Below are 12686 nucleotides of genomic sequence, written 5' to 3'. Positions count from 1 at the left end.
AGCATAGGAGTATCATCATCATTCCCTTTTCAGAGATGAGAAAAGAAGTTCAGAGAAGCTAAGTAACTTATATGTGTGTGTGCTCACGTGCTCAGTTGTGTCTGACTCTGCGAATCCAGGGACTGTTGCCTGCCAGGCTCCTCTGTCCAAGGAATTTTCCAGGCAAGAATATTGGAGTGGGTTGCCATTTCCTACTCCAGGGGATCTTCCTGATCCAGGGATAGAATCTGCATCTTTTGAAACTTCTGCACTGACAAGTAATTCTTTACCACTGTGTGTACCTGGTCCCTAAACTGGAAAGTTTGGGATTATTTAGGGTTTAAGTAAATGCTGTTAAATCTTAATATAGTTGTTATTCCTCTGATAAGCATACCAAAATGAAGAATCAAATATTCTGAATAACTTATCTCAGATCTTGTAGCTGGTTCATAATAAAGCAGAAGATATCAACTGAGGTTTAAATCTTTTCTTACATTTGGTTGCCTTTCCCAAGTCTTCAGATAAAAATAAATTATTACAACACAAAGCAACCACAATTTTATGTTCCCCTCACCATTCTTAATTGGCCTTTTTCTCTCCCTTTCACCTACAGATTTTTTCAAGATCTGAATAAAATATCATATCCTCCTCTATCAGGACTTCCTTGATCTTCTAGTTCCTGATGATTCACTTTGACAATTCTATGACATTTTTTATCTACACCACCTGGGCTGAAACTTACTCCTGTGTAACTTGCTTTCTTTCTTTTTTAATGTTCTTTTATCAACTGCTTTTATATAAGATATAAATTACAGAATAAAATTCATACTTTTTAACTGTATGTAGTTTCTCTGAGTTTTGCAAATGCATTGCCATATAACTACTACCAAAGTCAAAATACAGAAAAATTTTACTAACTCAAAAAATTTCCCTATTCATGTCTGGAGTCATCCTTCTCTCTTAGCCCAGCCTCTGACAACAATTGATCCATTTTCTGTGTCATCACTTGTTTTTTTAAGGATGTCATATATATTGAATCATATAGTTTGTAGACTTTGGGGGCTGGATTCTTTCACTTACTACAATACATTTGAGATTTCTCCACATTGTTGTGGTATCAGTGGTTTGCTCCTTTAGATTGCTGAGTAGCATTCTATAGTATGATTTACCACAGTTTACTTATCCATTTATGTGTTAATGAATATTTCAGCTATTTTCAGCCCTTGCCAAATATGAATAAAATTGCTCCAAATATTTGCATATAATTTTGCATTAAAAATATTTTTTTTAATTTGAGTGTATTCTCAGAAATAGGACAGAAAGTGAATATTTAAGAAAGTTATCAAACTTTTTTCCACAGTTAGTGTAGCAACTTGCATTTCCAACAGCAAATTTATGAGTTCTAGTTGCTCTGCATGCTCACAAACACACTGTATTGTCAGCTATTGAAATTTTTCCCAGTGGATTCAGTAATATTTCATAATGGTTTTAATTTGCATTTCCTTAATGACTGTTACTGCTGCTGCTAAGTCGCTTCAGTCGTGTCCAACTCTGTGCGACCCCATAGACGGCAGCCCACCAGGCTCCCCCGTCCCTGGGATTCTCCAGGCAAGAACACTGGAGTGGGCTGCCATTTCCTTCTCCAATGCATGAAAGTGAAAAGTGATAGTGAAGTCGCTCAGTCGTGTCCGACTCTTAGTGACCCCATGGATTGCAGCCTTCCAGGCTCTTCCGTCCATGGGATTTTCCAGGCAAGAGTACTGGAGTGGGGTGCCATTGCCTTCTCTAATGACTAATGATGCTTAATATCTTTACATGTGCTTATATGTCATGTGTATATCTTCTCTGGTAAGGTAACTGTCTAAGCATTTTTTCAAAAACATATTTTAGTTACTGTTTGTTTCCTTAGCATTGAATTCTGGGTATGAATATGTTACCAAATACATAATATAAAATATTATCTTTCAGTTTATGGCTTACATTTTTATTTTTGTAAGAGTATCTTTCAAAGGGGGTTTCCCAGGTGGCTCAGTGGTAAAGAATCTGTCTGCCAATGCAGGAGACTTGGGTTCAATCCCTGGGTCGGGAAGATCCCTTGGAGAAAGAAATGGCTACCCAGGACAGAGGAGCCTGACAAGCTACAGTCCATAGGGTCACAAAGAGTTGGACACTGAGCAAGTGAGCATGCATGCACACATCTTTCAAAGAGCAATTTTGAAATTCTAAATATTGAGTAAGTCCAATGTATATATATATATTTTTTTTTTTTTTAACCTTTGCAGATTGTGTTCTTGTAATCCAATCAAAGAAGTATTTGTCCATCCAAGGCTCACACAAACTGTTGGCTGTGTTATAGCCTAAATAATTTACACTTTAAGGTTTTATTTTTAGGTATATGACTCATTTTGAGTTCAAGAACCAACATTTTTATTTGTTTCGTTCTTTGCATATGGATGTCTAATTTTTCTTTCATCGTATGTTGAAAAGACAGCCACCATTTCAGCCACTTGACTTGCCTTTACTCTTCTCTTACTCTTCTCGTTAAAACTTCGCTGTTCCTGTACTTTGAAACTATTTCTGGAATCTTTTACATTCCTTTCATCAATGAATCTATTATTTCAGCAATACTACACCACTTTGAATACTAAAGCTGTACGATTATTCAACATAATGCAAATACTCTAGAATTCTTTTCAAGTTTTTTGGCTATTCTAGTTTCATTGCTTTACCATGTAAATTTTAAAATCAGATTGTTGAATTTTACAGATTTCCTGCTATAATTTAACATAAATTGAGTTAAAGATAATTAGAGATAATCGTGGAGAAGGAAATGGCAACCCACTCCAGTGTTCTTGCCTGGAGAATCCCAGGGATGGGGGAGCCTGGTGGGCTGCCTTCTATGGGGTCACACAGAGTGGGACACAACTGAAGCGACTTAGCAGCAGCAGAGATAATTGATATAAACAATAAACCTTGCAATCTCTCAATAAGGTTTATAGCCATTTGCTTAAATATTTTATTAATCAGTGTTTTATATGTTTGCTGTATAAAATTTGCACAGATTCTATAATATGTATACCTAGTAATTTCATGTTTTGGTGCTATTATAAATGATTTTTAAAATTTCAAGTAGTTAAATTTTATTTTTTTCTTTTCTAATTTTTCTTTTTTTTTAATTTAAATTTATTTATTTTAATTGGAGGCTAATTACTTTACAATATTGTATTGGTTTTCCCATACATCAACATGAATCCGCCACGGGTGTCCCTCCCACCTCCCTCCCCGTACCATCTCTCTGGGTCATCCCAGTGCACCAGCCCCGAGCATCCTGTATCATGCATCAAACCTGGACTGGCAATTCATTTCTTATATGATATTATACATGTTTCAATGCCATTCTCCCAAATCATCCCACTCTCTCCCTCTCCCACAGAGTCCAAAGACTGTTCTATACAGTCTTTTGTGTCTCTTTTGCTATCTCACATACAGGGTTATCGTTACCATCTTTCTAAATTTCATATATATGCGTTAGTATACTGTATTGGTGTTTTCTTTCTGGCTTACTTCACTCTGTATAATAGGCTCCAGTTTCATCCACCTCATTAGAACTGATTCAAATATATTCTTTTTAATGGCTGAGTAATACTCCATTGTGTATATGTACCACAGCTTCTTATCCATTCATCTGCTGATGGACATCTAGGTTGCTTCCATGTCCTGGCTGTTATAAACAGTGCTGCGATGAACATTGGGATACACGTGTCTCTTTCAATTCTGGTTTCCTCAGTGTGTATGCCCAGCAGTGGGATTGCTGGGTCATAAGGCAGTTCTGGAGAAGGCAATGGCACCCCACTCCAGTACTCTTGCCTGGAAAATCCCATGGAAAGAGGAGCCTGGTAGGCTGCAGTCCATGGGGTCGCTAAGAGTTGGGCATGACTGAGCGACTTCATCATCACTCTTCACTTTCATGCATTGGAGAAGAAAATGGCAACTCACTCCAGAGTTCTTGCCTGGAGAATCCCAGGGACGGGGGAGCCTAGTGGGCTGCTGTCTATGGGGTCGCACAGAGTCGGACACGACTAAAGTGACTTAGCAGCAGCAGCAGCAAGGCAGTTCTATTTCCAGTTTTTTAAGGAATCTCCACACTGTTCTCCATAGTGGCTGGGGGTGTGGAGAAAAGGGAACCCTCTTACACTATTAGTGGGAATGCAAACTAGTACAGTCAAATAGTTAAATTTTAATATATTGAAATGTTATTAATTTTTACATATTGACTTTGTAACCCTGAAACTTTACTAAACTCACTTATTAATTCCAGTAGCATGTTTTTAAGATTCTTTGGCATTTATTAAGTAGGTAATTATGTTGCTTAAAATAGAGACAGTCTTATTTCTTTCACATGTATTGGTATGTATTTATTTCTTTTTCTTATCTCAGTGCACTAACTACAAACTAGAGTATGATGCTCATAGGTGTGGTAAGAGTGGGCATACTTGCCTTGATCTCTGTGTATTCAATTTTCGATCAGGAAATTAGCAGTCGTTTTGTGTAGACAACCATCCTCAAATTGAAGAAGATTCCTCTGTCCTTAGTTTTTTTGGGTGGGTTTATCAGGGATGGATGTTGAATTTGGTCAAAAGTTATTTTCTATACCTTCTGAGAGGATCAAATGATTTTTCTTCTTTAAATTGTTACTGTGATAAATTATACTGATTAATTCTCAAATGCTGAACAAGATCACATTCCCAGGATAAATTGCACTTTCTCATGAGATACACCCAAAGCAGGCTTCCCAGGTGGCTCTAGTGGCAAAAACAAACAAACAAACAAAAAAACCAAACCACCTGCCAACGCAGGAGAAAAGATGGGTTCGACACCTGGGTCGGGAAGATGCCCTGGAGAAGATCCTGGCAACCACTCCAGTTTTCTTGCCTGGAGAATCCCATGGACAGAGGAGCCTGGTGGGATACAGTCCATAGGGTCACAGAGTTGGACACAACTGAAGCAGCTTTGCACACACACACACGTGTGCACACACACACACACACATACATATACATTTTATATTTATATACATTTCATTTGTGAAAACGAAATTTTCAACCTGGGAAGATTTACCATAGTGTAATCTGTTCTGTTTGGTGTTAGATCAGTGACTAGAACAACAAAGCTGTGAGTGCAAAGTTATTAGCAGGCTAATGGAAGCAGGCATATTCACAATGATACTACAGCGATAGACAGACTATATAAGGCCCAACATCAGGGTCAAAAATACAGAACACAAGCATAAGGTGCATTTTTTTTTTAAGAAAAAATAAACAACCCCGGGGTTTTCCTTTTCACGATAAACGTAATACAGAACAACATGCTATAAACTCCACCTTAAGGGTTTGATGGCTTTATGCTGCATTACAATATGAATATCTAAAATATGAAATGTGAAAATCTTGCTGTGTGGTACTCAGAAAACCTCTCCGATTCAGAGTCCAACAACCCATATATATATTTACATAATTATATATACCCACATATATACACTAATAATTTAAACCTTATTCTATTTGGAAAATTTTTAATGTTTTTAAATGTATAAACTTTTATATAGCTTAGCAATTAAAAAACAATCAAACTTTAGTCATTAAAAACTAAGTTAACATAAAATTTACATAATTGAATAAGACGTAATAAAAATTTAAATTGGGAAATATTCAGAAAGGAACCAGGAGGTTACTTCCAAAAGATTATGTGGGCACTTCTTAAACACAGAGGTGAAAATCTGGAGGGAGAAGCAATAAAACCAGCACATAAATGGCTCACAGGCTGGGCTCTCTTCTTTATCTGGAGGCTATAGTTCCTGAAACAGACAATAAAACTGAGACAACTGTGCTCTGTTTTCTTGATTTCCTTGGCAACTAGGAGCTCAGTATGCTTTCAAAGATTACAATTGTTGGTGTATTCTTCAAGGGGAATATGAAGGCTACCCTAAGGACTCAAAAATGCCCTACAAAGTGTGAATTTGTCCCTGAGTCAAATGATAGTAAGAAATTAGGAGAGGGAGGTTTAGAAAGAGGATCTAGGGTCAAATGAACCAGAGAAAACAGGATGTTCCCTAACTATTCTGTGCAGTGACATCATGGCTAGCAGATAACTGCGCTTCTTATGAAGTCAAAGCCCAGAATCAGCTCAACAACCTCTTTCTTTCCATCCCTTCCAGACCAGAGCCCGTGTTGAAAGTGAAGTTCTTTAATAGACTGAAGCCAGCTGGAGAGATTAAGTGAGTCATTCTCCTATGAGAATTTTGGCTATGATAAACAAGAAATGTAGCCTGTGTGTTAGGAGACTCCCTGAATTGTCTTGGAGCCATATGGAGAACCAAAACTCCTAGTCGTGTATTTCAGAAACTAACATTTATCAAAGTACCACCTGTCTTGAGGCTCTGGTCTTTACCTACTTCTACCAGAATAACTCCATGTAATCCAGCCTAGTGAATTTTCCATGGTCTATTCATTTAGCATTTGGGGACAGGATTATTTGGTTTTATAACTCGTATTCCCTCTTATAGTTGAAATTTTTAAGACTAGCCTGTGGCCTGAGTGATATGAAAGAATGTATTGTAACTTTAGGGCAACCCGAGTTTCCTTGAATCTGGTTGGTGTTTGCAAACAGAATGAGAGAGGAGGACAGGGGAAAGCGAACTGTTTTGTTTTACTTCACAAAGTTTTATTTTTCTTCTTAGTTAATAGGAAAATAGATACTTCGTAAATCTTCAGACTTGCTGAAGGCTTTGTGTTTAATGAGGTAAAGGATATTTGATAGCTTTTCAAAAAAAATCACAGCTGGAATAAAATAATCCAAGTATTAGCAATTTGCATGCTCCGTATACAATTGGTGATATTTGTACTGAGTATTTAAACAATACGCTTCAGGCATAAGATTTTGAAACATAAATATAGACGGACACACTCCCTAGTTTCTAAGTGTTTCCTGGTCCTTACAATGATTTGCTTAAGCCTCTTAACAAGACAAATCCTATTTGACTGAACTGTCTCAATTTAGCAAAGATGTCGCATCCCTCTGTAGTCTGACTTTAAGGTCTTTGACACAATTTCTTTCTTTCCTCTCTTCTCTCCATATCTTAAAAATGGAAATCTTCAAATATGATTTAATCTCTCTTAAAATCAGTTTAACTGAGCAAACATCATTGTGCTAGATGCTACAACATTTGCATTTGGAAGTCGTACTGTTTTAGAGAAGAAAATAAATAAATAACTACTACAAGTTGACAAGTGGCTACAGAAGAGGGAGCGTTTTAGGCAGTTGACTAGCTGAAGAGTCGTGGAAAATCTCAAAGAGGAGTTATGCCTTCAAAAATTGGATTTTGAAGGATGAATGGAGATTCCTCCCAGTAAGGATATCTCAGGTAGAAAGACTATAGCATTGTCTGCTCAGGAAACACATGTAGCTCAGTACGACTGTCGGATAAATATAGCATTGCTCAAAGGGGATAGAATGAGGAATCAGTGGAGAGAAAACTGGACAGATGGATGAGGGAGAGATCAAGAAAGCCTAATATGCAACGTTAAGAAGCTTGGACTTCACTCTGCAGAGAATCGGAGGCCTTTGTTGGATTTTAATCAGAGGGAAAAATTGATCAGATTTTATCTTAAAAGAAAGTTACATGGAGATTAGATTAAATTGAGATGAGACTTGAGGCTGGGAGATCATTAAAGATACCATTATAAATCCAGGCAAAAAAAAAAACAGGGTTTGAATTAAAATGGGGAGTATAAATATGAGGGTAAATTAGAGAGGTAACTTCAGGGTAGAATTTATAAGATCAAGTGATTGAAAATTGTGCCAGAGAGTTAGAGAGCTCAGGACATGAATGAGATAAGGATAATTTCACAATATCACACATCTCCTATTTTGATTTTTCTCCCCAGAAACCTTGTGTCCTATGTCGTTGCAACACAAATGCTGGTCCATTTATTTACTGGAAGCACTGGCATCAGCAGGAATTATCTAGAAAATGCAAATTGTTTGGCTTCTTGGCATAACTTGTTGTGACGAGAACCAGGAACCTCATCCTACAGTTGATTCTCATGAATGCTGAAGTTTGGAAAGCACTGATGCATGGGATTAATATTCTCTACATCCCTCCCATAAAAATGCTTCCTTTTCTCCCAGCCATCTCTGACATCTCTTTCTAGGTCTGTTTCTGCGGAAGGCTGAACAAACATAGCCTATAAGAATGGTGTCAAAATTTGGAAGTGAGAAACCTTTTTCTAACACTAAATTTGAGGCTCAATCCATATGGCCACAGTGACTTAATGATAGTGTTGAGGTGTTTCACCATCCATTTAGCGTAGTTCCAATATGGTATGTGCCTGCTTGTTATTGCATTAGACAAAAACACTTACAAAGAATGGACACTGCCGTACTTGAACCCCTGTCTATTTTCTCTCCACAATTCTCATTTCGATACTACCAATGATGGCAGTATCCTGCTGTGATATCCTTTATTATAAATGCTTCCATTGTAAATAGTGCAGAAAAGAGACGCTGAACTGGCAACACAATAGTGAAAGGATGGAAAACCTTGTTCCTAATTAGGCTCTTGAGTTTGAAAAACTCTATTCTTTTCATGAGAGGAAATACTTCAGACTGAGCATCAGGAAAAAGAGATGGTATATAAGAATTGAGAATGGGAGATTGACAGGCAAAAGGGGATGTCTAATTTGTTGCATTTCTGAATAGAGGTTTTCAGTGCTCTGCCTTAGATTGTTTCACACTATCTACTGTTCTTTCACTCTTTTTCTCTCCTACAATTGCAGTTTCTGGAGTTGTAACTTTCTCAATTCATGCCCTTCCTCTCAATTTATTAATCTCTCTTCTCTATGTTTTCAATGAGGTATACTTTTAAGGAAGCATACGACTTTCTCCTTTTTCAAAGAAACATCCTAGCAAAAAGAAAATGAAGATATCTGCAGAAAGAAAGAAAACAAGGGGGAAAGCAAAGAAGGCGACACTTAGGGAAAGATAATGAAAGCCCCCTGTTGGGCTCTTACACAAACTAGAGGCAGTGCTGAGAATGCAACCAACAATAAAGGCAGAGCAATAACCTCCACTTAAGATCTTTGAAAGAAGAACAAATTACACCCTTTCTGCTCCTACGCAGGACCACCCAGGAGAATAAGAAGAGATGGGGCTCCCCCTTTCTTTTACCAGGAAAAAAAAAAGATATTGCAAAAACGTCTTCCAAATTATATAAATGGTAATGCTAAGACAGACTGTTTCTAAACAGATATTTTGGGAACTCTTCATTCAAATGAGGACTGCCTCTATCAAATTTGGTTCTGGAAGTGTAAATTCACCGCAAAAATGCTGCCAATGACTGAAACAGCTTGGGATATCTTCTTTGAGGACTGTCTTCAGGATGCTATTTTCTCTCTTGTTCTGCGGTGTTTTGGTTGGTCAGCTGGGTGGTTTGTATTGTAGGCTATATTTATTTTGTTTATTTTATTTTTTAAAACTGGCCATTATAAGTACATGCTAAGTAGAGCTCATGGTTGAATTCTGAATATCTGGCCCTGACAGGGATTGTCTTTGAGCCAGTCCATGACTATCTGACACTCATGCAATCAGAGGTGATAAGACAAGACTGAATTCACCAATGACTGCTGTGACCTGGGCTTGCTGTGTTTCAATCTCAAATCCAGAGACTGACTGGTGGGATGTACAGCTCCCATGATACACCACCACTCTACCTTTCCTTTTTCAGGTATCTCAGAGTGCTGCCTGGTCATCCTCCCGGTCATATGTAAGTTGGGTTTTGAACAAGAGATGGAGAATATGTCTACCTACTTCCAACTAAACAAGTCTAAGTCTATTATGTCTCTGGTTCACTATTGGATTTTTTAATCCCTGTCTATCACTCTTGTAATTATTGGAAATCTATCCTTCATTACAGAAAGAGGTTGAACATCACTGCTCAATTTTAGTGGTAATATATTTTTATCCGTTCCTCCTTTTCTTTATCCCTGGAGGAAGGCATGGTAAGTAGGTAAAATCTCTGTGCATTCAGCTTTTTTCTTTCCCTATGCTTATTTACAGTATCTCCTTTCATTTTAATAAAGTAGACATTACTAAATCTTGTTCTGCCTCTCCTTGGGAGTAAGCAGTAAAACAAGTAGTGATGGAAGTGTGTGTGTGTGTATATATATATATATTTTTTTTTTAATTGCCTTTATTCGATCCTCATTTGCTTGTGACAGAAAGTTCATCAAAGGGTGGAATATTTTCATAGGCTGGAGCCTGCTGCAGAGGCTTCCATATATATTCAGAAAAGATGCCCCACCTGTGGTCCTTCTGCTCATTGCCACTACGATGAAAGAATGGCTTGGCTGCATCTCCCACTTGTGAGGGACATGCAAGCCCTCAGTCTCACCCTGGAGACAAGAACCAAGATTCCCCTGAGACTGAATAGAGTTTAGAAGGATAGCTTGACTAGTAATCTGGTAGGTAAGTCACGATACTCTAAGAAATCAGAACTATATGAACAGGGACACAAAAAACTTAATACACTGCCAAGCTCAGAGAAACATTAGAAGGTGCTTGAGTTTGGAATATGAATGGCAGTGGTAGGTATACCAAATTCAGTAAATAAATTCAAAGTGCTGGCGCAAATGTAAAGACCAACATCAGGGTTTCTCAATTTGTAGTCCGTGAACAAATTTATTAGAATCACCTGCACTGATAGCTAAAAATGTAGGTTCCTGTTGGAGAAGATTCTTTAGTGTCCCGATAGCAAGGAAATCCAACCAGTCCATCCTAAAGGAAATTAATCCTGAGTGTTCATTGGAAGGAGTGATGCTGAAGCTGAAAATCCAATACTTTGGCCACTTCATGTGAAGAGTTGACTCATTGGAAAGACGCTGATGCTGCGAGGGCTTGGGGCCAGGAGGAGAAGGGGACGACAGAGGATGAGATGCTTGGATGCATCACTGACTCAATGGGCATGAGTTTGAGTAAACTCCGGGATTTGGTGATGGACAGGGAGGCCTGGCGTGCTACAGTCCATGGGGTTGCGAAGATTCGGACATGACTGAGCGACTGAACTGAACTGAACTGAGGCTCTATGCTAGAACAATTAAATTAAGAATCTTCCCTCAACACCCATCTTTTAAGATCTATCCTAATAATTCTGAGATGGGTGTACTAAATTTAAAAACCAGTGTATTATCCATCTCAGGGTTTTAAAAGGTTAAATGAGTAAAAATAGTGTTTAAGTTACTTTATAAATTGGACAAGCATCATGCTAACTTTATACAGTATACGTTATAGATAGGTAAAGCAAATATCAGACCACAGAGAGGCTGTACAAATTAAAAAATATATGTCATAAACAGTGCTACAGCCTGTTTCTCTTAGAAACACATTCCTAGAATTGTTTACAAACTGAAAATTCTAATTATTTCTTTCTAATCACCTCACTTCAGATGAATAGATTAGTGGAATTCAGCAGCTATTAAAATAGAGTCAATTTCCTGATCATTATCAATTAGACTTGCATGCCTTAGTTTCAAAACCTTTTAGTGGTTTCCCAGGCCATATCTTTAAGTTTAGTCAATTTTTATATAAAACCCCTGTCTAAACATATATTGATTTTCCCATGTCATTATTTAGGCCAGACCATTACTACATTATACTTGAAAGGCTTCTTAACCACTTATTGAAGCTCCAAAATTCTACAACATTTTCATCACTCCAATTAATTTATAAGAAAAACTGCCTTCAACTCAATCTAATAAACCAGGTAACTGATATAGGGTACAATAATTGGAATGAAGGAAGAAAATGTGTTCTTATTTGTAGATGTTATGATTGTACACCTAGAAAACTCAGACAGCATCACTGAAAAGCTATTACAGCTAATCACTGAGATCAGTAAGTTACCCAATAGCAAAGTAAATAACTAAAAATCAATAGCTTCTTATAGAACAGGAAAAGAAGTTAGGAGAGATAATAAAAAGAACATCATTCCCAAAGTCATCCTATTTGTAGCCTGAGTAGCGGCAGGATCTCTGTGGAAGGCAAGTTGTCTATTCAATTCCATGAGGAAATGTAACACAGCAGTCCTAGAGCCAGATTCTTGTGTTCAGATTCTGACTGCTGCTAGCAATGTGACTTTAAGGAAGTTAAGTAAGTTTAGAGGGTTCCCAGGTGGCTCGGTGGTAAAGAATCCACCTGCCAAGCAGGAGACATGGGTTCAGTCCCTGGGTTGGGAAGATTCCCCGGAGAAGGAAATGGCAACCCACTTCAGTATTCTTTCCTGGGAAATTCCACGGACAGAGGAGCCTTAGAGGACTAAAGTCCATGGGCTCGAAAAAGAGTCAGACACAACTTAGCAACTAAACAACAAATAAGTGTATGTCTCAGTTTCCTCATCTCTAACATGGAATAATTAGAGGAAAATACTTAATAGAGTTATTGTGAGAACAGCATGTTTAACATGAATAAACATTATAGGTTATGACTATAATTATTTTATATATATATATATATATACACACACACACACATACATATATATGAGGGGCTATGCTTATATAAATATATATATATATAAAGTTAACCAAAATGTTTCTTCAGGTTTTTCCATTAATATGTTATGGAAAAAGTCAAACTAACTTAATGACTATCTGGGT

Source organism: Bos mutus, chromosome 6 (assembly GCF_027580195.1).
Source record: "Bos mutus isolate GX-2022 chromosome 6, NWIPB_WYAK_1.1, whole genome shotgun sequence".
NCBI lineage: Eukaryota > Metazoa > Chordata > Mammalia > Artiodactyla > Bovidae > Bos > Bos mutus.
This window is presented reverse-complemented; position numbering follows the sequence as displayed.